General features: G+C 36.4%; 1 protein-coding gene across 33 annotated transcripts in view; it reads right to left on the bottom strand.

Annotated features, from left to right (window-relative positions):
- The window catches only part of FOXP2 (forkhead box P2), a 398,716-nt gene that overhangs the window by 328,247 nt on the left and 43,036 nt on the right, over positions 1–27,433 (bottom strand). For all 33 annotated transcript variants that reach the window (XM_085568392.1, XM_085568405.1, XM_085568399.1 and 30 more), the window contains exon 2: positions 8,542–8,683. The gene's annotated coding sequence lies outside the window, so the exon portion shown is untranslated. The remainder of the gene's footprint in view (positions 1–8,541; positions 8,684–27,433) is intronic.

Genomic DNA, 27,433 nt, shown 5'->3' on the forward strand with positions numbered 1-27,433 from the left:
ATGGCAGTTGAAAATTACAGCCCTCCACTGGTCATCCAGTTCTCCTCTTAAGAGATGTGTTCAGTCTCCCTTAAAAATTTGAATAAAGAAGGTGAAATCACTTTCTTTAAATTATAGTTTCAATCACACCCTTTAAATGATAGCTTCAATGGAAACAGACTATGTGAAAATAGTTTTTCCTTCAGCACAGTTTTAAACACACAAAATTAAAATATCCCACTGGTCATAGAAGTATATGTGATTATGAGAAAACATTTTAATTACAGGAAAAAAACCCTTAGAATTACAGACTCTAATCTATCTGAGCAAAAACTGGAAATATTACATTACTCAGAGACATGAAAGGGTGGAGTTTTTTTACAGACTTATTTATGACAAGGATCCCCGTGGTCTTTTATAATTAAGAAAACATCAGCATTAAGAAATAGTAGAGCACAACAAAAATGGCCCTGCACAACAGAACAGCTGGAGCTGAACACATTACACTCATGTGGCATGTGCTTAAAGATACTTTGCTTTTTACTCTTGCATACGTTTGGTCCATTCTTCAAACACTTGCCCTTGTTTAGCTTCACCATCAGGAAGGTTCAATGGGAGGCTAGACTATGATACTTTTCAAGTACAGTCGTGATTTGAACTAAAACACTAGATGATGCAGAAGCCAATTAATACTAGGATGGCCATCATTCTTTTCTCGGTATAAGACCACATTATTTTTGTTTTCCCTGGCTAATTTCTTTTCCCATGGCAGATTTATATCTTTTCTCTCTTTAGAAAAGTATTTTCAGTCATATGGAGGAACTCAGCTTCATAAGCCAACTCAAGAACAGGAGCAACTCATTTGCAGACAATGAAGAGCTTTGTAATTTAGCTGTAGGGCTTCAAAATGAATTTCTCCAAAGACGCAGGAGGTCTCAACTTCAAAATACCCAAAGGCTACTATTTCATCATGAATTGCAGAGGAGTTTACAGTAATGTATGCATGTTAGGGGATTTAGAATGATAAACTTCAACATGCATGCATCAAATTATTGCAAAGTCAATTAAAATCTATCTAGAAAAATCTGATCAGTCACTGATTTTTGCAGGTCAAAAATTAGAAGTACATCCTGTACTAACATATGGCTGGGGATTGCTCATATGAGTGCACAGTTTCAGATAGTCCATCTGGAGCCCATCTCCCCCATGTTTAACATTTTCACCAGAAACAAGAACTGAGAGATACTGACCTCTGGGGGAAGGTTGATGACCTTGATTCTGCTCTCAATAACGTCTCAGAAACCACTTATCATATCTTGCAAAAATACAGGTATAAGATGCACCCCGAGAATCAAAATACCATTTAACTGCTCCACTGAAGAGCTCTTTCTCCCTAAAAGACCTGATGACAGACCATTTTTCCCCTGGGCTAAGATATCAGCTAAAATTGTGATTCTTTCTCTGTCAGGGTAAAATTAGGGGAAGGAGGTGGAGAGAAAGGGGATCAAATTTTAGTTTTATTCCACTGATGCTGCCGCCTGTCAGTAAAAGATGAAGGGCTGAAATCCCATCAGTCTGGATTTGCAGATCTGAGGAGGAAGAATTAGTATTTTTCTGTTTTTGCAGAAAACTCCTTGATGTATGGCTTCATTATTGAATGTTAACAGCTTCGGTTTAAATTACAAATGAGGTTCTATTAGCATAACCCATACTTGGTTTCTATTTAAAAATATGATTTTCACCAAAATTGTGTCAGTTGAGAACATACATGTTTTCATTTGTGGCTACAGATAAAGGAGAAAAGCAATTTTATATTACACTAACTCAAAATATGAGGTTTAGAATGGAAAAATATTAAAGAACTCTTTTAAGATACTACTGATATCTCCTTCAACAGAAAGGACAAGAGGTGGTCCTTAGGAATGATGTAGCAAAGGCAGCCATAAACAGGCAGCAGAGCTGAAGGGGCAAAACCCAAAGTGTCTTTTACAATTGTCTCTCCAAAACAATTTTCTAAATGTGATTATTTTAAAAACCATAAATTGCATCATGGAATAACTGTTTAATTAGCTTTGGTTTCCATCACGTGTGTTTTCATCAAAACATACTACACAGCAGATGGTTTCTGCTCTTTTACTTTTCAATTATAGTGTTTGTGTCTTGCCCTTGAGAAGTTGTTTTTGTCTGTATGTCCTACTGATGGTTTTAACACATAAAAATAGGCTGGTTTTCTGACACACACATGCATCAGCATATCAGAATTTATTAAATTGTTACGCTAAATGGCCAAGTTCCAACCACACTGTTTGCACAGTGTTATCTTCTGTAATATTACATAGCACTTCAAGCTGTACAACAGCAGAGATCCAGCAGCCTGTGCCAACTATCACTGCACACAGGCAGGCTGTTGGGGATGATTTTGATGCTGGAATGCTTATGCTGGAGTTACTGGTTGTCCAGATCAAGTCAATCTATTTCTCTATGCCTTTTGAGCTCCATACGGAAAATACTGATACTTGCTGAATTACCTGTGTGCAGCAAAGGTACAGTAACCAACTTACCGTAAAAATGAGATGGTGTTTCTGCATTCAACCCACCCAAGTCTTAGCAGTGCTCCACAGGGGGCTAAAACTATATTAATTCATTGATGTCTTCTGTAAAGTTCTTTGAAATCCTCAGATGCAGTATATTATTAATATTATTACATGTTGACTTATGCCCTGAAGTATCTCACCATGCTTTGTTAGCTGTATACAAGAATCCCTTCATTACCTGCCAAATGCCTCCACCTCTGAAACGTAACAATGCAGCTGTTTGCCTATAGACAAGAATTCTCTATAACATTTACTGATCTTCTATGAAGAATATTCTCTTCCATTAAAAATGTATGTTTCACACCATTTACAGTTCCTGAACAGCTCAATGCCAGGGAACTGTAACTGCATGCAGGACACCAGACTCCATAAAAACATCATTTTATCAAAAGGTATCTGCTTAGCTGGCATCCTTATTTAGCCTATCACCCATCTTTCACTCACACCACAGGAAGATCTCACAAATCAAAGTACTATGACTGTACGTCTCACAAAGGAGAAAATGAATCAAATTGACAGAATGGCATACGGTCCAATCAATTGATGCTCTCAAACAATTCAAATTAGATTCCAATTTGGAATTTAATCCAAAATCCTCAAGAAAAGAGACCTTATATAGGCTGAAGAAATGAAGTTATGTTGGCAAAAACTTTCCTTTTCTTTCTTGTTTATCTGCAACCTGAGACAAGATGCATAGCACATAGGTAGTTTTAGAACCACTATCCACACATATTTATACTTCCTAAAAATGCCTGCAAGAGTCAGAACATCTTTCCCCTTTCCCTATTTGAAACTTCAGGTTGCTTTTAAATGTTGAGTCAGAATAACAGTGTGAAAGCAAGTTGATTCACTTTCTGCATGGAATGGGATTGAGCCCATGTGAAATTTTCTATTATTAAAAAGCCCCTGCTGACATAGATGCCTATGCTGTGGAAAATACTTACTCTATTAGCTTTGATGCAGTCATTAATGTGTTTCTTGAACAGATACTCTTCAGGTTTCTATACTCAGATTCATTCACTGAACCCAGATATTCTCAGCCTGTTGGATCTCAGTTTAACCCTCGAACAGGGTCAGGACAAAATGTCATAAAATTTACAGTTCAATAAAAATAGGCACAGTTCTTCAGTACTCAAACATCTGCTGTTTAGTGGCACCTTGACTGAACTGCCCTTTTCATTTTCTCAGAACTATAGTCTTTTGGGTTTTTTTGTGATAAAGCATAAAATTCTGTTTAAAACTAAACATTCATAAAGTTGCAGAAGGATGGGAATAATACAAGTCAAATCCAAATAAAGTCAGACAATTAAAAAAAAAAAATAAAGCCTACAACACTTGTTTCAACTACAAAGAGACAGCTTGCCAGCTTTGGTGAAGCTTTATGTATTTACCAGTGAGAATCTTGGCCAGCAAGTACTGATGTAAAAGTGTTTCTAAGGGAAATATTTTGTTCTTGTTTAGAGCACATAACTTAGTGATACTGCAATACAAACATTGGTGAATGTTATTTTGTGCAAATATTAGGAGGAGCAACAGGGAAAGAGAAAGTAAGTACAAATTATTAACATGAGGTTGTCTCCATTCTTTAAACACTTTCTTTAGGCCGATTTCCAACAATTATTAAAAAAAAACCAAACAAACAACAAATTGCTTCCTCAGCCAAATGTAGATTCTAGGAATCAGTATTTGCTGTAGTTTTATACTATAGCACATGCATGCTGCTACTATGCAATACTGAACTAAATGTACCACTTTAAATAACAGTGATAGGATGGAAACAAAATGAAATATACACCTCTAATACAAAATGTAATATTCAAAGCAAAATTATAAATGAGAGAAAAATTTTATACACCCCACTAAGGGGTAATTAGTCAACCATGAGTGGAAGTACAGAAACAGTGCTTACTATGAGCAGCCCTGTGCATTTCTGAACATCAGGACAAGAATAACTGAGACCATCTTTGAAGCATATTCAACTGTTGCCCACAGTCTCATCACAGTGATGTTATAAACATGTATGAAGTAAGTCTTGCTCTTCCAGGTAATAATTCAATTACATGGCAATTAGACATAAAAATATACTTGATAATAAATTACATCACAATTTCTATGTCATATGCCCACATTTTAGCTAAAAAGTAAATAGAGCCAGCATAGATTACTTCAAATGCCTTTTAGATACATTCAACTATTCCATGACAAGAAAGTGCTCCCCACATACAGCCCTTACCCATGAGAAGTGGGCCTGAAGAAGGTGCTATAATATCCTGGGTTAGCCAATGTAGTTGCCATTACCCAAGTATAGACAACAGTTTAAAATACTAAGGAAATCTAAAATACTTCAATACAAATGGAAAAGAGCATTTCATCACAATCTCATTTAAAAAACACATTATCAAAATTAGTTGATAGTAGAGCAAATTGTTTCAAATTGGAAAGCCACCTAAATTCTTGCTCTTAAATTGAGAATGCATTTTTGTCTCTTATATTAGCACCAGATTTTTTCAATCATCTGTTGCAAGCTAAAATGCCAACAATGCCAGAATCTCACAATACATCCCTTTTATTGCCTTACTAGAAATTAAGTAATGACACAGAGTTAAAACATTCGCATTTCTTAACCTATAACCCAAATGTCAGAAAATACCCAAAATCTATTAATAATTTGCAGTTAATATTAAAATGGCATTTGAAATTCATTGTTTTAATGGTTACATACAATATCTACAGAGATACAGAAAATGTCCTTCTAATAAGCTTTACATATCAGCTTAACCATAAAGAAATAATTGTTTAAATAATTTTGTTTACTAGTATGCTTTTGTGAATGTCAGCGATAACATTTCTGCCTCTCAAGTCTCAAATGTCACATGAGAAGAAATGTATCTGTCTTAATGTTTAATAGAAAAGTTAAAAGTCTAAATTTGTGCCAGTCACCTTAGGTTGCTTTTATTGCGAGTGACAGGAAATAGGCATCTCTAAAGAAGGAATCGTCTTATTTAAAGACAGAAATAGAAAGAGGCTATGGGAATCCTCCCCTGGAAGTCTCTATGGCTCTTCACTGACTAAAGAAGCCTATGGTGACCAGCTCAGATTTATACCACCTATAGGTTTAGATGGCTAACATCATGGGAAATTAATCCTGTTCTTGACACCCTTCTCAAATAGCTTTTGGGAAAAGTAAGCATAAAATACAGAAAACCAGAATTACCAACAAGTGTAAGAATCCAAATACACTGCCCCAGAAAAATTGAAAAAACAAGACCCTTTTGTGAAAATAGCAGGGGATCTGTAAATTTGAAATGTCATACAGCGTTTGATCTCCAAGCCAGGACAGACTCAGTCATTTCTAGAAGATTAAGAATATACAAGGACTATTTTCAGAATATGCTGACAAAGTAATATGCCTCTTCTGTGTATGAGTAAGCAGCAATTTTCAAAAGCTTATAATTCAGTGCAATAAGGACAGACATTCAGAGGCATGGCAAAAGACACATCTTATAGCCCATTAAAGCTTCCCTTTCAAATTCCAAGTCCTTGCTCAAAAGCAAAGAAGAGGTCATAGACCTTTTTTTAGACTGGTTTTTTTTTCCATTTTCAGGAATGATAAACCCATCTCACAGAAACTTTTGCAAAGACATTCAGGCTATAGCAAAACTGTGGGCAGAAAATGTCTGCCAAATTTATCAAAGTAAATATTCATGAAAGCTGACATCTGAAAAGGAGAGTCCCTTGCTTCTAAGTATTTCAAAACACAATGAAGCCCCTCAATCACATTCATAGAAGATAGAAGGCTACGTTGTCAAGTCTCACTGTACATTTGCCCAGTTTTTAAATGTTTACACTGGCATCCTCTTTAAGTATGGACTGTCCCAGAATAGCCATTTGCAAGTAACTGAAAACAGAGCTTGTAATGAAATTCTTAGGTTACTTTATAGCTTTCATTGATCTCTAAAATCTTCAGGAAGACATGTATTTCTATTGTGGATTAATGGATCTCACCTGCAAGAATTTGTTCCTAGTTATGTCTTCTTTTTGTCCAATCACAAAATGATACTAAAAATGTATTATTCTTTCCATGGATCAAGTGAAAGAGATGCTACTTTTAAAAATCTAAAATCCTCATCATGTGACTGCCTACATCACGTGAAACCTGGCGCTAATTCAAAGCTAAAGGATAATTTTACAGGCCTCAATGTGATTTTCATAGTTACAATCACAAGTCTTTAAATATAATTTGACACATTTTAGAAAGCTTGCAAATTCTGACATGTCTCATTTTTGCCACAACTTAAGTAAACTACTAAACTGAATAACTAAATACTTCAAAAAAGAAAAAAAAAAAATTAAATTATTGTCAAAACATAAAATAGCAGAATATTTATGATTTTGCTTGCCTATAAATATCCCCAAAATCATGGAATAACTAGATTGGAAGGGACCTCAGAAGCTCATTGAATCTAAACCTCTATCAAGCAGGGTCAGATACAGCAGGCTGCTTGTTCATTTGGGTTTTGAGTATCTCCATGGATGGGGATTCTATAACCTCTTTGGGCAAGCCTCTGCAGTGTTTGACCATCCTCAAGATAAGGAAGATTTTTTATACTATTTTTCAATGGAAACATAATTTAATAATCTGTATGCAGCTTGTACCCACTGCCTGTCATCCTGTCACCAGGTGTCAATGAGAGAAGCCTAGCTCTGTCTTCTTTACACCCTCCCATCTGGTATTTACTGTGAGAATGAAATGTTACTTAGTATTTCACTGTTCAGGAGACAAGGATCTTGAGCCTAAATTAGTCCAACCACTAACCATTCGATATCACCCAACCCACACGTCATGTTTGGTGCTATTCCAAATCAGGCTGCCATCTTCAGAATTCAGAAATTATGTATGTATGTATGAATTACACAGCATCATGCCTGCACTATAAATCATGACAAGACACCTGCTTACTTGCTAGCCACTTATGACAATTTACTGGTTTTGGAGACCTGAATTTTAATTTACAAGGGACACAAAAGACAGCAGTATTGCAGCATGAAAAGCACAAGAAAACAGTAGTTCCCCATTAGATAGTAAGTAAGGGTGTCTCACATATGTTTTAACTCTTATAAATGGCAAAGCACTAAAAATATCTGTAAGGTCTGAGACTATTTCTCACCAAGGAATTTAAGCAGCAGAAACTAGCACAGCTGCTATCATGTGCTCCCGCACACTTCTGGCTGCTAATTCCCACTCGCATCACCCTTTGTACCAGTGACAGCCCATGGATGGCCATATGGGAGAAGGCTGGGATAAACCCAACTGAAAACAAAACCAAACAAATAATCGGCTTTTTTCAGTCTGATCCATTCTCCAAATTTATGAACAGCTACATGTGCTGAGTGAGGGAGAATGACAATATGGGGAGGAGAAAAGGAACTGGCACGGCGTCTTACACAGACGTGCCAGGTTAAAGTATTCATTGAACATTTAGGCTAAAACTAAGCAGTGAACACAAGCTACTCAGAGTAATACTGCATTCCTCAGGCACTGCTTTCAGAATGAGATGGATTGGCTTCTGGAGATGCCTGCCCCTCTCCTGAGGGTAAGCAGAATCTAGAATGACTGAAATGCAGCTACCTAGTTTTTATGTATCTAAACTGACCAATAGCTAGATGAGTAGAAAATGGTAGAAAACCAGGTTTTTGATTCTTACAGTACTTCAAATCCCATTAACAATTGCCATTTGGAAAAAAATAATTGTAGCATAGCTACAATTGTAGCACAGCTTACTATAGCTTACCCTTACATCAAAAGGGTATGTATTTTCTGCATGGTCCACAATTTTTTCCTAAACCATATTTTACATCTTTTACATCTATAAGCAATATGTTTCAGCGATGGGGTACTGTATTCCTCCCACAGCGCATATAAATCCACAGTAGACACATAGCCACAGTTCAGTTATAAATCACTTACATTTCTTCAGAGTCACTTTGTTGCTTTGCTGTGCTGTGGGAAGGTCTTTTTCTTTTTGCTCAAACTGGTCCTCCTTCCAAAAGTGTCTGTCACGTCTATGGCAGATAAGGAAAAAAGGTCCTTAACTTTCACTTGAAGTTATCTAAGGGAAAAAAAGGAAAGGATCACGGTAAGTACAAGCATCCATATTGTGTTTTATTGCAAGGTATTACAACCATCTCTTTAAAACATTTAAAACACACTTCAGTGTCATCCTTACACACATGTATTGCACACCTAGGAGAAAATCCCACACATTTCAAATCTTTCTTTCTTTGCATGGGACAGGTGAAGTAGTCACTACTCCTAGAGCAACCACCTGCTTCACTTCTGAGATTTATAATTAAATGATTGTGTCTTTGAAAAAGCAATTGTACAAGTTAAAAGATTATCTCACATTATTGATTATTTATTTTGTATCACAAAGACCCTGTGAATACTTTTGGCTGGGATCAAGTAGGAAATCACAATTTGTTGGGCATAGGTTCACTATAAACCATCGGGATCAAGTAGGAAATCACAATTTGTTGGGCATAGGTTCACTATAAACCATCCTGCCTAGCCAGTACTAATAAACATTCTAATCTGAATCTTCTGTTAAACAAAACAGTTCTCTATTTCACTACATTTTACTGCTCAGCAAGTGAGACTTGGGGCTCCTAATAGGTCTCATTACAATTTCTTCATGAAAACTTAAAACTCACCACTCCATCAGAGTCAAATCTATAAATTAAATGCTAAAAATTATTTATAAAATAATAAAGGACAAACTGCAACATGTCATTTGCCACCGCATAAACCCCTATCTTGAAAAGCATGCTCCACTCTCTTGTTCAACACAGAACACAAAAAGAGGGAATTAATTAGCAAAGGTTCAGAGGAGAAAACATACAAGATCAAAGGCTTAAAACAGTTTCCATATATGAAGAAGAATTCATTGTGCTACCAATATCCAGACTGGAAAAAAGCTGATTTAAGGAAGGGCATGACAGAAAACAACAGAAGTCCAAAGATAGAAAGACAGCACAGACATTGTAGTTCCCTATCCTTTGAACTCAAGAACTACCTAAAAAAAAGCCAAGTTCAGAAGAAAAATGGAAGTTTCTTCTCCACAAATTGTGTCACAGAACTGTGAATTTTTTCCCAAGGATGTTGTTTAAGCAAGGAGATTTTGTAAGCCAAGAGGCAGGTGGAGGTATCCTCAGAAGACAGCCATCACTGGAGATGGTGACAGCTTAAGAGAACCATTGGTCTGAACTAGGATGAGCAGTGCTATCTCCTTGTACAGTCACTTATATTAGTGCTAATTCAAGAAATTTTATATCCATTTTACACTGACCTATTCATCACGCACAGTAATGGAAATTACTGCATTAGGTACAGGGAGTCTAGTCTTAGTTGCATTTGAAGTACAGGCTAGCTCCTTTTGAACACCAAAGTGAAATCCCATGGTTCTCTGTACTTTACTATATGCTTAATAAATTTGATTGATTTTTCCAAAACACCATCACCACTGAAAAAAAATAATATCAAATGTGGTAGCAAAGTCTTACTGTAAAGCAGAAGTAGCATTCCTCTCCCCCGTCCACAGTCCCAGAGCAGCCAGGGCAGAGGGCTACAAAGCAAGGTTCTGCTTCTCAAGTTGTTCGCTGGTCTCATGGGTCTGAGTCTAACTTCATCCATATGTTCCCACTCAGTTCAACACTTATATAAATGCAGGTCAGCATCTCCACTTCCCAAGTTTCATCTCAAAGTAAACCTTAAAAATCATATACTCTGTATTCCAATATCTTCTCTTTTGCTTTAATCTCTAGGATACAGCAGTGTTTCTGATTTATTTTGGGTAAGTGCAGATCAATTAAAATTCCTTCAGGGAAGCCTTCTGAACCAGCAGAAAGTGAATGACTGTCATCAAGAACAAACACTTTTTTGCTGTCATGGACTGGCATGTCCCACTTATGAGAAAAAACTATGTTAATTAATTCTATCATTACCTACCAGGTGTACCAAAGGAATATAACCAGTCCTTTCTGCTGTCTTACTAGATACAGATCTATGTGTCTGTGAACCAAGCATGCCTATATGTAGAGCTGTGCATTGGCACATTATATGAAGAAACAGCCTGTACTAGCACAAAAAACATAGCAGGACAGAAATAACTTTGTTCAGACATCAGTATGCAACCAAAATCCCTTTTGCAGGATGCATGAATTAATACCCTCAAATATCACCCAAAACCCAGACATTTTCCAGTATATCTACATACATACCTATTCATTAACACTCTTTTTAGACCCTACAGTGAGGAATTTGTATAACTGAAACTTTTTTTGGCTAGTTTGAAATACTGGATCAAAGTATGTTTAAGGTTCAACCTATTCTCCTCTCTGAAAATGAAGAGTCTGCTACAATGTTTGTTTTTCTATTTGCTTCAGCAGCTTAAATGGCTTCACTGAGGATGAAAGGAAATTCACCATACAGCATGCTAATGATCAAAGACTCATGCACCACTGGCCTATAGCAACATTTTAGGCTACCCCTTCTATTATTTGGCCAGCTTTTCTGTTTAGAATGTTAAGGGTAGGAATACAACCAGACAGCTCAAAAAGTATTCAAGGTCTGTTTGATATCCCTCACATCACTTTGATACTAACTATAAATCAGGGCAAGCTGTACTAAACAAGAACCAAATGTTTTAGCATTGATATATGAGCAAGGAAAAGCTTCTTGAAAAAGGACAAAATTAGAGACATGGGTTCTAGGTATACTACAGAAGGTAAAATACTATTTCAGGATAAACCTATTGAAAACAATTTGATAGTAGCAATAACAAGTCAGAATTATCATCGCCACTAAAACACCAAGGAAAAAACACGAGAACAGGTGGCTACCTACTGGTTGTCAAATAAAAGCATTGATTTTTACTCTTTCCACATGTGGCTTCAAGTTACCATCAACAAGTTTACAAAATCTTCTCATGAATATCATCTTGACTCTCTCAAACAAGTGCACATAAAGGGGGAAAAGTTGATACACAATTATATCTTTCAAATGCAAGCATTAGAAATCAACAGCAACCCCAAAAAATTGTGTAAACTAAGAATGCTTTCTTTTAAATAATTTGTTATATAATCTCACTTGAAGGTTAAATAAGCATTCATGCCTGCTTTAAAAATTTATTCCATATATTCCTTAATTCAATAATACCTGGTAGAAATCCACTTATATCAAAGATAAATGAAGAAGTTTTTACATTAAGTATTTATTAGATTATTTTTTTTTTAGTTTCCGAAACAGCACAGTGATACAAGTAACCTAGAGTTTTAAATACACAAATATATTTCAGAGTACATACATTTTAATTTGGGATACTAAAAGCTACACTTGTGTGCAGGCTCACACAATTCCCATAAATTACCTGAGATACAAAGTAAAAGCTACATATCATAATGTGATCTTATTAGCGCAACAGTCACAGGACTTTTTTGGCAATTCATAAACATACAGCTGCATTACAAAGCCATCCCAAATAAGCACTGATAAAATGTATTATCTCTTGACTGTCGCATATTTCTAGAGTTTTAGAGTTAGAGTTGCTAAAGAAAAATGCATTAGAGAAAAGAAGTATTTCAGACTATACAAGGAAGTTTCTTAATTCTTTTGGGATTAATATGATATGAAATTTCATTTTTGTAGATAAGCATCCTATTAATTTTACTTTCAATACCTATAGCTATTTGGTGTAACTGAAGAAAAAAAAATAGAGTAGAATGTGGCCTGATATCATAGCATATAAAATCAAGGACTGGACTGGAGTTTTGATTTTGTTTTGCTTTAATATTGAACAATATTTACTCTCTAATTGTATAGACTGCCTAATGCAGTATTACAATCCTGTGTCTTTAGAACCATGTTTAACTAAAAGCCTTTACCCAAATATCTTATCTCAAAAACACAAACTCACGAAAATAATTATGGCTTTGCTAATAAATGCCAAAAATATTTTTAAGGAAGATGTATCAAAACAGTGACATAAGATATAAATATATCTGTACTGCAATCTCTTCCAGGTGTTCTTTGGTATCATTGTCCTAATCTGGAAACAAGACAATGAGTAAACAAGAGATCAACCATGATGTAAATAATTAAAGCAATAAAGGTGTTATATTGCAAACTTCTCTAAATGTTGTGTTATTAAACTGAATGAAGCTGTTTGGTTTGCCTGCAATTTAAGAAACCTCATTAGAGTATGATAAAAAACCCCAGTGCTTTAGAAACATTGAGTTAGCAGTACTTCCCTTCTCCTACATAATAAAAAAAGAAAGGTAGGACAAATTATGTAGCTACAGGTAAAAGGGTTGCATCAGTATCATGAAGATAATAAAAAAATCTTCCTTATGTTTTTATATAGATCTCCTGCAGGACCTGAAAATATATGCTAAAATTTGTAATAACATTTATTCCTCTCATCAGTTGCATACCAAATTCTTCAAATCTTCTCGATTTGGCTTATCATTAAGATTTATAGAAATATTCCTCATATCTCTTGTAAATTTAGTCAATACTTATTTAAAATATATAAACCAGAAATACAACCTTAAACTGAATTGCAAGAGGATAGAATGGCATGAAAGCAAAAGGAAGGCTTAGGTCTAATAATTCCTTGCATGGCTACCTGTCCACCATCCCGAAGGAAATAATAAATATATTGATGAGAGATGGATGAGAGAAGATACAGGCTGACTAGCTCTACCAGGCAATCCACCAACCAAGATACAATGCTGGATTTGGAACAAGCACATGTAATTCTTGTTAAATTGCTGTTAAACTAAAATCCAAGCTTGGGAAAGTTCAATAGACAGTGGTAAATTTGTATAGTACTTCTTGTGGTAAATTTGTCAGGAAATATTTTACCCCAGTCACCACGAGTGGGAAAAGTGCCACCTCCTTTCCCCCATATTCCGTCCAGTTCTATCTGCCCTTCTCTTTCTAACATTAGGCTGTCGTTCAACACAGAGACATGCAGCAGGAGCTGAAGAAATCAATGTTGAGCAGTTCAGTGTGATTCCAGAAAAGGAGCATCGCACAAAATTCAGCCCATCAGGGTTATGCAATCAACACCAACACAAATGTGGATAGCAGCAGGAATTCAAGTTTGGTTTTTAATCCACCTTATTGCTAACAAGTTTGCATCCCTGTCACTTGAGAGAAGGCTACTCATTAATGTCCACTACTATTATGGTGCTGCAGCATTCCTGTAATACTGGTAGGGGTGTAAAAGATTTCTACAGAGAGAGAGGTGAGAAATTCCATAAAATTCCATTTGGCTTTTTTCCCTCTATTTCTCCTTTTTCTCTTCTCCCCCACTATCCCTTTTGTTGAAAACACTGTCCCCCTATGCAGCTCTGTGAGGAACACAACACGTGCATGGAGCCAGCAGGGACAGGAAGACAAGAGGCGAGCAGGCAGTGACAGCCAGGATCCCTCCCTGTCACCTTGGGCAACGCCAGAGCACGATGGGCTTAGGCAGGATGGAATGAGAGTCAGTGGTGCTGAAGCCAGAGGTACAAGGGCATGATGTTTTAAAAACAGATTATGGGTGATGAAACTCTGGGCACTGTGGCAGGCCAGACAACAGGAGCATATGTTTATTTGAGGGGATGATTTACATTGTTATGCAGAAAAAGGTAGGGTTTAACTAAAAATGTGAACATGTTTGTCTGTGCTTGATCTCATAGACCTATTTGCTTCTGAGTGCTGTTAAATAGGATGACATCCTTGGGATATCTTTAAATTCAAAATTTTACTTCTGAACTTTGGCAGATTGGGACACAAATAAATGTTCATTTACACAGGAGATTTTCTAGGAGAGTTAGGTTTATTTTATTGTCATCTTTCTATTGACTGGTATATATTTCTCTCACAAAGTAGTGAAATCACTTTTTTTATTGCTATTTGTACTGTCTGCTTCATTTCACACATACAGAGTGTTACAGCAGTCTGGAGGTAAAGGTAAAATTTCCAGAAAATGCAGCAGCATAATGACTTAAACCTCTCTAATCTGGAGCCATAGCAGCCCTAACTTCCCTAACCTTCTTCAGCTCCACCTGCAGACTCTCACTTCTCCCTTGTGCTGACTTCAAAACAGTCCTGCAAAGCAAGTGAACAACTTTTGACCAAAATACGGTCATCCTTGAGAGGCAAGAGAGGAGCGAGGAGACGTAACATGGATACGGTGAGATCACACAATTGTGATGTGGCACAGCTCACTCCGCTGTGGAAGCTCAGCCTGCGTGTCTTGGAGTGTAGACTGATGAACATTTCTTCCAGTGGCAGAGGCAAGACCAATACCACCTCACCCTTCCCAGCACTGGCCACTGAACTGTGCCAAGGAAGACAAGCATGGAGCTATATGATCAGCCATACTGAGAAACTAACCTAGATTAAAAGTAAACTAGCTAAATAAAAGCTGCTTTCAAACTCACAGGGTCCACCAGACCCACAAAACACTGTATGAACATTTTTAGAGGTATAGCAATGAGGAGAAGGAACCAAAAGATGTTTAAGCCAGTCCTACAGCATTTACCATCCCATGATCTGATTAGCCTACGGAGTCCACAGTCAAAAGCTATCAGGTATCACTGCAGCCTAGCAAGGACCTCATCTCCAGGCGCCTCCCTCTCCACTCCTCTCAAGCCTACAAAGACACAGTAAAAAGAAGCGCAAAGACCCACAGCACAAATGAGAAATGCAGTCCTTGGGGCACAGGTGTAGGCTCTGTGACAAGGACAGCCTGCACAAGGGCAGCAAGGACTATGGCATTAACACTTAGCAGCTGCTGGGTTTAATTTACATTAGAGAACTGGGGCCAATTATTAGAGTGGATGTACACTGGCCTGGCATGCTTTGGTTTATTATTTGTACATGGGTATGGACATGCTTATGTTCGATAGCCTAAACAGTCCATCATTAGTATTTGTATCATAAACTGAAAACTAAATCCAAGTCTAATTTTTGGCCTTAAGATTGAACAAATTTTTTAAATTTCCAAAAGGAAACCCTAAATTCTACTTTATATCCCTTTTCATTTTAAATATATTTGATTCTTACAATCTATTTATCACATTTTTTTTCCAAATGACATGGCTGCACTGTATCTAATATGAAGTACCTAACTTACATAAACATCATCTACATCATTTAGAGCACACATAAAATAATTGTGGCCCATCATTCTATTAAATTATTTTATACTTTTTAATAATTTTTTTTTAATAGATGCAGGAAGACAATCATTAAATTAAACCTTACTATAAGCTATCCGTTTGTAAACAGAGCAGCAAAGTATGGTATGATGCAACTCTTAGTTCAAGAAATTCTGAGGTTTATAACAATTTAATAATTTTAAGTTTGCTTATATATTAATTTTCCACACATTTAAAAACAAATAATTTTAAAAAACCTTAGAGAAAATGAGGAAAATATTTTATCTGTATTTTTCTTCCAACTCCATTTGGACAACAGCATATCCTTAATATAGCCTATTCACTACTGGATATGTAATTACCTTCAGTTCATAGTCTAGACATTAATTCTTTCGTAGTATTTAAGACTCCTTGTAACATGCTTGCTGCTTTAAGTAAGCAAGGCTAAATCTTGACCAGATAAATTAGCAAAGAATGCAATAAAAGCTGCAATAAAAGAACTTTATCCTCCAAACCTTCAAGTTGCTGCTAAATGAGATTTCTTTGAAATGCAGATCAGTTGAACTAGATTAGTGAATTTTAGCTCCTGTCAACATCATAACAAAATACAAATACAATTGTTCACTGGCCTTATCTCCATGCTTCCATCTGCTGCCTTGTTATTTACTTTCCTTGATTTACTATGCAGATCTAAATAAGACACATCAAGGAGGGCTTACAACACAATGGCTTCTTAAGCTTTACATCAAGGTATTTGAAACTGAAGCCCTGAAAGGGCTGCCATCAAAGACATATCTCTAATGAACTTCCATATCAGAGAGGTTTGGTATTTAATACTGCTGTGAAAAGAAAAAGCTACAAATCAGAATGGCCTATGAAGGAAAATGTCTGCAAATCATGATGAGATTAGCACCTACCAGAATTAATATCCCAATAAAAATGATATCTGGTTCACTGAAGAGTTAAAATTCCAACCTTTGCAAAAATAATGCCTAGTGTCAGAATGGGAAAACTCAGCTGACAAGGTTGAAAGGTCAGGGGAGTATTCTTTTTTCTCCAAAATGTTCAAAAAGTGTTTTTGCCAGTGTCTCGATTAAAATACTGTTGACAAACTAGCTATGGAATTAAGTAATTAACAGGCGACAGCGCTACTGTGGTACTTTCTGCAACAGTGGAATTTTACAGTATCTTTAAAAAATTAGCAGCAAAGTCATGGCAAAATAACATAATCTAAAATGACAGCATGCAACAATCCTTCATCAATTTTACCATTCCCTTTCTCCCCCACAGCAATCTATGGCAGTGCAGGATAAAATCTTCTGTCAGTTTGCTTAAAAAGAAATCTTTAAGTGCCATTTCTATTACATGCCACAGCCCTACTTGTGAAGTGCAATAAACAAAGAAGTTTCCTCCTCATGATTTAAACTCTCTTTACATACCTGATAGATTAAACAAATATGAATATCTTAGAGTTTCCAAAGCTCAGGCATAACCTTGTTAAGTAAACCCCTAGTTCTTGCAATGTGCTGCCATTTGACAGGAATTTTTTTGCTGGGCATTGAAGTACATAAACAAATGATACTTTTCTTTCTTAAGAAAACATTTCAATCATTTATGTTCTTCTATAGCAAGGGAAGATCCCACAAGCATGTTCTGTACGGTGGATCAATCAGTTCCAAACCGAAGTAGACATGTTGTATGCTCCAGTGCCTGGAAATCATGCTGCAGGCTCACCAGATGATGAAAACAGAGGTATGCAGTGTAGGGGAGCCCCACATGGCACCCAATGGCTTCTGGGCATGTCAAACTTCACAACTACCCTACAGTCAATGACAGCAAACACCTTCCCTTTACTTCTTGCCTCCAAACATGTACTTGTCTTTCTACCCTCCTTCCAAATTGCAGGCAGTCTTCTAGAAACAAAGCCCCCAAACAGAAGCCGCATCCCTTGGCTGCACTGCAGAAACCACAGTTTTCTTCTTGCTGCATTTCTCTTTGTACGGGATATGTTCCAGGCTTACTTATGGCCAAAAGAGTCCACTACCTTTCCTTGTTTAATGAAATGGCAAAATAACAGATTTGCATACATAGAAGCAGGTGCTGTAACAGGTTTGACGACTCTTGACCTAAAGCACATAAAATGATTTATCAGCAACAGCTGCTCCTAAGGTATTTGGGCTCTGATGGACAGTCAAAACTTCACCATCTGCACCACCGTGTGTTAAAAATGACAATCTGAATTAAAAGCTGGTCAAAAAATCTCATATAACTTATGCCTTCCATATCCTCATCCGTATGTTGAATTCCCAAGGCATACAACACTTAGATTATCTATTATAAATACCAGTCTTTGAATTTAAATCAGACAATCTAGAAAGATGTGAAAGTGTGTAGCAGTTGCTACCTATTCACAAAACAACTACTCAAATACTACTTTGAATGTACATATATTTGAAATGCTTCTGTGATTTCACATCATGACATTTACACCTCTTTTTTCAAAGTAGCATTATACATATTTTCAGAATTAAAAAGTAGCTATAGATATCTACATAGGCTAATATAGGGCCTTTCTTGAATGCCCTGACAAAAAACCTGACTGATAGCAAAACATCTCACAGCATCTCCGTGTCCTCTGCACAGTGAAGGTATCCCAGGGTAGTGAGGTCTGCACTTTGTGTTCTGATTTTTCTGTGTGAAGGGGAAATGGGTTTTTTTCCCCAGACCAGAGGAAGGAACCTGAGAGTCTGAATATGACCCTCTGGTGAACACAGTGACTTGTTCTGGAGCTATGTTAGCAGAAGGCAGTACCATATGCCCCGAGCCCCAACTTGGATGCTCTTTCTGCAGTCTAATGTGCTTGTCAAAAGATGTTAAAATCACAGATTTACTTTCTCTGGATATATTTTCTTATTGTAAAAAGCAAAAAGGAAGGCAAATATAATGTATTATAACTTTATAGACTAGCATCCAAAATGTACTTTCAGTTAAAACTGCAATATCATTTTTAATCAGTGAATAGTTTCTGATGCATTTAACATTACAGCTATCTTGTGTTTGATATCAATCAGTTATTATAATTCTTAATGATTATATAAACTACATTCTAAACTTCAGCATAAATAATTTTCCTTCTCATACAATGAGGAAAAATACAGCTCATTATCTGGCAATGACTGAAAATTACCAAACCTTGCTCCACTAAATTTCGCTGAACTATTAATTATTTCATTTTAAAGACTCAGAACACTAGACATCTTACCAATGTAATATAGGCAGGAAAATTACTAAAATAAGAAAAACCTAATCCATGAAGTACATACTGGAAGCAAATCTAAAGTAACTAAAAATGTGCTCCATAGCATTTCTAAAGATAACTTAAAATGTGGCGGCACACATTTCCTTCAGCTTGAATTTTAGCCTTTAGTTTTTAGAAGAAACACAAGTATTTTCTAAAATATATATTATGCAAATAAATATACTTGCAGGCACTGCTGAAAGACAGGAGGTAGTTTTTTCTCACGTAAATCATAAAATTATCATCCAGAATTTGTTAAGATTCAATTATCTTTCAAGCAGTTACAATTTCTTGCAAAAACAACAAAGATTTGAAAAAAATAAGTTTGATTTATTTACTTGCTAGGTTGCAACTGTCTGTTGAGAGATACAGTGATTCCCTCAAGAGCATAAATATTTAGACAAATTTTAAAATGTGTATTATATACTTGACAGAAGGTATTTACATGACAGCCCAAAGCTTAAGCAATCTGATATGAAATATTTCCCCATAAAACAAAGTCAAGATAGAAAAAAAGTGCAGCTCAGCCACATTAAGAGGCTTGAGATTAAAAACATAAGCAATTTAGAAAGAGATTAGCCATATAAGTGTTTGCACCAAAATTGTGATAACCTTCATCCTACTTCCCAATTCACTGGATCCTATGCATTAGTTGATGAAAATAGAAGATGAGCAGCAAACAGCATTCACTGGGTGCCTTCTTTTCCTAAGCTGTTGAGTTGCCTGCTCGTTATCTGCTGCCCTCTGCTCCCAGCGGTGCGGCGTGCCAGGCGGGCAGAGCGGCCCTGGCAGGGCAGGGATGCCCGTCTCACCAGCCACCACGGGCAAGGTCAGGCCCGGGAGAGGAAGCTCGGCTGCCTCAACTACACTGACAAGGGGGTGTCCAAGAGAGACAGAGACGGGTGAAAGGTGGAAACAAACCTTGCAGACCTTGTTGGCGAGGGTGGACTCCTGCCATCTCCCTGAAACACGGCACAGCTCCCCCCAGTACAGATGCTGCAGAAGCTGAGGGCTCAGTTACCACTTTGTGACCTACTGTACTTTATCTTGGTGGTGTTAAACAAACTACATATTGTGAGACCAGATATTTTATCGTGGACTTTGGTAGTAACATACACATTCATCAAGGACAATTCTAAACCACCACCATGACTCAGGAGAACTCTCCCTCCCTCCACCAAGACCATGAAGAATGAGACTTGGGACCCCAACACGGCCAAAACAAATTGCCAACACATAAGAAACATGTACAGAAAAATCAGACAAATAAACTTACAGGCATAATATCCTACTATACTTTGCTCTTTTCAAAAGGCAGATGAGCTTTGGAAGGAACACTGAGCTGACTCCATGCATTGGACACTTCACATAATTCACATTATTGGGCAATTCACTTACTTGTGAATTGATGTCACCAAGCAGCAACTTACCAGTAAAAAGGTGTGAAAGGTTTGTAAGAATATAAGTATTAAAAAGCTATCATGTTAACATGGAGGACCTTTTACACTCCTGTCAGGGAAAACAAGTAGCTCAGGAGAACTACATCAATAGAAAGAAGATGCAAAAGCAAAGACCAAAGGGATTAACAAGGAGCAAACCCAGAGTCAAACACTAAATTGGAAATGCCTGGTGAAATAATTTCGGTTTGAACCATTTTTACTTGCTTTCATGCACTACTAAAACTAGATTAATCTTACCTAACTTTAAACATCTACAGAGGATATAATCTCTGCCTAATGCAGCGCTCCTAGCAGAGCCTGTGGCTTTCCTCTGTATGGAAAGCCAGAGAGAGGGGCTCTTCCAACTCAGGAGTGTTAGTGAAGCACCTGATGTTTGAAAGGATGAATCCAGCCAAGGTTTGGATGAAGCACAAGAGGGAATGGACTGTAAGTTATTTGGAAGAAAAGAGGAATTGTTGGATACTTTTCTAAACATAATGGATCTTGAGTTGGAAAAAAAAATCCAACTTTAATTAATAGAAAAAGATTAATTTGGTCCAGATCATACATTAAATTCTACAATGGATATCTCCACAGAGGAACACAGATTTATTTTTTTTCCCTTTTATTTCAGACTTTTAAGTGTCTATTACTGAATTGTGTGAACTTAAGGGTATTTGCTAAATTAGTTTAGAGACAGAACCAAACATTTTGCTATATTTAACTATATCTTTCAACATTTGAATAAATGAAAAGCTAAGATATGAGGGTGAAAAAATGCTGAGGATATTTGTTTTTAAAGCCCAAAACAAAAATCAAAATCTCAGTACATATGGGTGTCATGTATTTGTGGACTGTAACAAACATTAACACTTTTCAACTAAATTATTTCTTATTCTCCTTTAAAATTATAAAGCAATCTTAACATTGAAAACTGTTGCCTTTTGTAAAAATGTGTGCCTTAGATGAACATGGAATGGTTTATTCCCACAAATTTATTTACTTAATATATTAAGTTGCTCAGAGAGGTAATCTTTATGTTTGCAGCACATAAAATATTGATTATTATTATTTCATAAAAAAATAAGGTGACAACTAATACATTTTCAAATATAATCTCTCCACTAAAGTGTATTTCCTTTGTTTACATACAACAATTCTCTTTTAAAAATTAAAAGCGGAATCCTTAAAGTGGAAAAAAACAATTACAAAATGTTCTTTATTTGCAAAAAAAGGTTGCAGAATACTGTATCCATCCCAATTTTAGAGAACTGCTTAAGGCATCTGCCAACCAACTTTCAAGAGGATTAACTGTAATGAAAATGCAATATATGTAAATACAACCACATATTTAAATGTCAAATATTTCAAACACAATAGAAAAATTACAAATTCAAAGTTATCTTTTCAAACATAATTCTATCAACTCCTTTCATGAAAGATAAAAACTTGGCAACAGATTTTTATACTGGACAAAACATAGAATGTGGCAACATATTAACTTAGCCTTCTTAATGTACGTCATTATTGAACTGAGTATGTTTTTTTAATAAACACACAACATACCCCATCTTTAACACCTATTTCACATACTTCAGATTCACTTTGTAGATTCAGAAGAATCTTGCTCCTTGTGCTAACAAAACCAACAAAAGTAAGGTAGAGCATGAACTTTAAAAAGCACATTTTCTTCTGTGCTCTTTGGGTATCTTGTTTACTTGACATGATGTACAATACGAGCGCAGAGAAAGAATACAATTACAAAAGAAAATAAAATCATGCAGCTAAAACTCTTCTGACTTCAGACACATTTTTCTCATCTCTGGATGTGGTACAACCTTGCTGTGAACTATTAGCTTTCCAGTACTTAGAGACAGACGGTTTCATACTGCTCAACAGAGATTACTGCTGTCTATCTAAATAGGGCTTACAGTGGCATCAGCATATTTTATTAACTCAGAACCATAAATCCTATTCTTATGTGCTTTAAAAGACCAATACTCCTAGGGTCAGTTAAATTTACAACAGATTGGCACCTACAAGAAAGATGCTTCACAGTAAGGATATGCTGCTTTCTCCTTGGAAATTTTTTGATATCTTGGAAGTTTAATAAACAATATTTCATCACTGAGACAAAACAACAGTTTTCCAATAAGATTTTTAGCTCATTGCAACATCACACAGTACCCCAATATACTTTATAATGCCTCACAATAGAGGTTTTCTTAATGTTTCAAAGTTCTCCACTCTTGGCATGATGAGGAGATCTAAACTTCTGCTCTTCTGTGAAGCTTTATTTATAAACATAGGCTGTTATCAAAGTTCTAAAATTTGGGGATTTGATTTTAAAGTAATAAAACAATTTTAATCAACATCTTCTTGAATTTTGGACTGTTTACTATTTTATCTTTTATTATAACACAACATTACTCACTAGAACTTCACTCTCAAGTAACAATATAACAATTCAATGCTATCACAGCTGTGAAAAGAAAAACAGAGCTTTGAAGCTATTTGATTTTGTCCTATCAAAATTGCTGTCTTGTACTGATTATGGAATCTACTTAATTTGGTATTTTGCAACAAAATTGTAAAGAGACTACAAAAAGTAGAGTCAGAAATAAACATTGTGATCAACCTAATTCATTTTCAAAAGAACGCACCAAAACTCTTGCTATTCCTTTTTAGAAAAATACCTTCGCATTTAAAGACAAAATAAGAGCACACATGTGACTTGTTTACATGAGATAGAAATAAATCTTTCCTAAATGCACAAAGTTTTCTTTTGATAGTCTATGAATAACATTTAAGGAAGTGCTTAAAACACTTAACAAATACTTTGACTATTTAGCAACCTCACCAATATAGATGCTTAGACACCATGGTGATGTGCATCATATACAGACCTCTGGAAACACTGCATCAACTCAACACAAGCATGCTACTTCAGCATATGGAGAGGAACCCCATGCAGTTACACGCATGTAACAAGGTAGGTGTTGCATGAATACATGGTGCACCACTAGGAAACTGGCAAAATGCTGAATCAAAAACACTGATGACTTGCATGATGTTCATGCCAGTAAAAGTATGGTTTGGAAAAAAACAATTAAGTGGTTGGCCCTCAAAAAAAACCCAACAAAACAAACAAACAAACAAAAAAATAACAACAACAAAAAACCAAAAGAAAATGCATGCTATATACTTTAAGGATTAAGACATCTAATAAATATGAAATTAAGTTACCAAGTAAAATTACACAGAAGCTCCTGTCTTCAAATGCATTCCAGCCTGCATCTAGATGAATACCATGATGAGTTTAAGCAAGCAGACACAATCTCTGGTTTCTTATGTCTCAAACTTGGTTCTTAGTATGTTTTTCCATTCAGAGATTTCCCAGTTGGGCAATCCATACTTTTTTAACTGTTTTGCAAGAACACCATCCTCAGAGACACTGCTCACAGTGATGCAGGTGATTTTTTTAAGGTGAATCAGTGGTCACAGAATGCAGCTAGTGGTTTAACAGCTCTACTACGACAATGGGAATATTTCCCACCTCTTCTCTCCTTCTGCCTTTCCACATCAGCCACTGGCTCCCACTGCTTAAGTTATAAAGTCTACAGCAATCTCAGATCCCTCTGTGAACCAATTCAGTTCACAGAAAAGGAAGAAAGGCTACACAGGCTTCTGCTAAATTTGTTTTTAACTGTGTTACTGAGTTAATTTGATGAAAAGTCTGCTGAGGTCCAGATGAAAACCAAGAAAGGTCACAAACCCACATAAGACCACTGATGTGAGAAGACAGAAGGGGCTGGCAGGCTGAAGACAGGGGACCAAGGAAAACCCCTTCTCTTCAAAACTGGAAACAGCATATTGTAAGAAGAGATCAGCTGTCTGTGAAAATACAACTCACTCCAAGACTGACTGTCTCCAGCTCAGTACTTTCAATGAACCAACCTCTAGTTCATTCATACATTACCTCTTTACTTTCTCAAGCACAGGTATTTTTCTTCTTCCAAAGACCCTAGCTCAGTCTTGCTTCAGAAAATACTTGGCTCCACTGTCTGTATATGCCATTGGCTATCCAGCAGCTCCAACACTTACCAAAATCCTGGCCAAACAAGCCCAGCGCCACACTTCTTCCCACCCTCAAAATAATCCCAAACTAAGACAATTTGAAGGTTGCAGTCAACTTGCTACTCAATCTGTCTCACAGTAAAGAATATCTAAATTTATATACCACTTCCTTCCAGTTTTACACAATGGAAATAAGAGCTGGGTTTGTAAGTTATTTGTTTGTTTGTACTTAGAAGAGGCAGGGAGGAAACAGAGAACAATATAAAGGAAGAAAAGGGCTTTTACTGAGCCATCATGTGTCCCATATGACTGTTCCTCGATTTGCCAAGCAGATCTACTAACAATTGTATGTACTCTGCTCTTATGCTCACTTTCAGTCTGTATTAAAGCAAATTGCAAGAAATGCAAATGCAGACCTACTGACTACGTAGTCAGTAGTGTGAGCAAAGGCTACTGCAAACCAAAACACACAACACATTAAAATAATTTTAATGAGTTTTTGGAAGAAAGGTTTCACACTTCCTGAAAGTAAAAGACAAAAGAGCCTAAGTAGAGAGATGGCATTTTGGCAGGTATTTGGAGAACTAAGCATCATTTGGTCCTGTTGATAAAACTGCAAGACTCACAGGTAGAAATTAACTAAAAGTCATCCTTTAGTCACAGAAGCCAGAGACATCAGGGGAGAACAGATGGGAAGGAAAAACTTATGAAAGTAGTATAACCTGGTTTCACTGGTGACATTCAGAGTTTTCCAGGCTACTATATAGGTCCAAATTAATGATGACTAAGCATTTTGTCAACAAAAACAGTTGTTCAAGCTTTCAATGCTTGAAACTAAGCTTTAGAAGGTTTTAAGAACACAGTACTTTTTATCTAGACTTTCCAACTCAATCCTTGAATATAACAACTTTTCCTTAGAGAAAGTGGCTTTTGAGAATGATTTATTATCAAGCTAAAGCCTCCACTGCCAAGTGCAAGACCAGATCCTCCAATGGACACTACCTATGTAATATTGCCAAAGAATCTCCAGGAGGCTGCAGGTCCAGATCCAGACACAGATCCAGCTGCTCATGTATGTTTTTTGGCTGCAAAACCAACTGTTACTCAGTCCACCTTGACTCTCCCTACTCACAGCAAAGCACAGGCCAATTTCCAGAGCAAATATCCACAGTTCTTCTAGAGAAGCATCTGTATTCTCTCCTTGACAGCTGAGTAACTTCATTATTAAAGGCACTATCTGTGGAACTCGGAAGATGTGGCTATAACATCTAGAAAAGTATAAGATACTGTTTAAAGCATAAGCACATTTTCATGGAAATTGCAGCATTATGGAAATTTAAACTTCAATACTATGATATTAGCAGTTCATACAAATGCCTTACATCACAATTTGAGAGAAATTTTGTCCAGAGGAAAGAGTCTTAAGTTTATTCTTTCCTTTTACCACAATACGAAAGAATCTCCCTTATCAGGTGACCATCTTATTTCCCCTCTGAAATCCTGAACTGCATGAACTACCTTGAAGGCTCCACAGCAGATCTCAGTACCCCAGCTCTGTGGGTGACTCTAGGTGCAATCCTATTGCAGGTGAAGTTTACCTCCAAGCCCAGTCCTTCATGATCTCCATCCTTCCCAGCCTGCTCCCTTCCATGTTCACCGGACTACTGGATGGACTGTTTCAGAGCAGCACGAATCAGCAGGAAACTAACAACAGAAGTAGAACTACAAAAATTGCAGTATATTTATCAACTTAGCAAGCTGAAAAGATTTAGAGAAATCTAAGGCATACTGGAGCTGATGCACAGAGATTACACTGAAGTGAGACAGTATCACAGGGTTTCCTGAAAATTTGTTTCAATCTCTGGTTTCTCTTCTGCAATTTTTCATTTCATTATTTTAAATTTACAAAAGTATCTCTGAGGTCCTCCCTCCGGTGATTCTTCCTACTTCTTTCCTACCTCCAGTCCTTCAAATGTTACCCCGCCTTTTGTATCTCCTTCAGAAAGAAGGGCAGCATTCACATGGTACAAGTCACAGCTCTCTTGCTTTCATTCCTTCTGTTCATATTCTTTATTATTATGTTTAACATAAAGAAGGAACACTACAGGTTCCTACTGAACAAAGAGATTTACAACAAAAATAGAAAACTGAGATGGCATTAAGGCACTGTATTTTATAGGTAGCTGCAGGAGACAAGAGCACAAGAACACCTGGGAAAAAGTAAGGTATGATATTTAATGCCAAGGGAGTACTCTCTCAAAATCTTAAAATTTCTCCTTTTTGCTGTCCAAAGTACTCAGCATTCAGAGCTTCTACTGTAAAGTATTTCACAGGTGTGTCAAGAAGCTTTACATGGATACAAGGGATTTTATTATAAGCCAATACGTTCTAAAAATACACCATTTCACTTGTAAGAATGATATTTTTTACTAGCTTGTAGCTTTTAAGTTTAGACCAACAATATTTGTGCTACTGGGATTCACTGTGGTATTGACAGTTCTAAAAATGTTAATACAAATATTCTTATACCAGCTTTCATACAGTCCATGTAACTCTAACAGAACTTTATGCCTTAAAAGAAGAAGTATGTGTATTTTATATCAGAGATGGAATACGGCTCAAATATCTATATCTGAAGTCTTCAACCCATGAAGAAGGTTTTTAAAAATATCAAAAATAATGAACATTTTGTACATTCCGAAACCTCTGAATTTTACATGAGTTCCTAAAAGTGTGTGATAATACTATTTGGAATTACTGAATTAATTTTACTGTCCTGTTCTGATTCTGAAAGGTGACACTTGTAACATTCCTTAAATAACTGGGACTGAGAC

This window comes from Lonchura striata, chromosome 1A (assembly GCF_050655825.1).
Source record: "Lonchura striata isolate lonStrDom1 chromosome 1A, ASM5065582v1, whole genome shotgun sequence".
NCBI classification, from domain to species: Eukaryota; Metazoa; Chordata; class Aves; order Passeriformes; family Estrildidae; genus Lonchura; species Lonchura striata.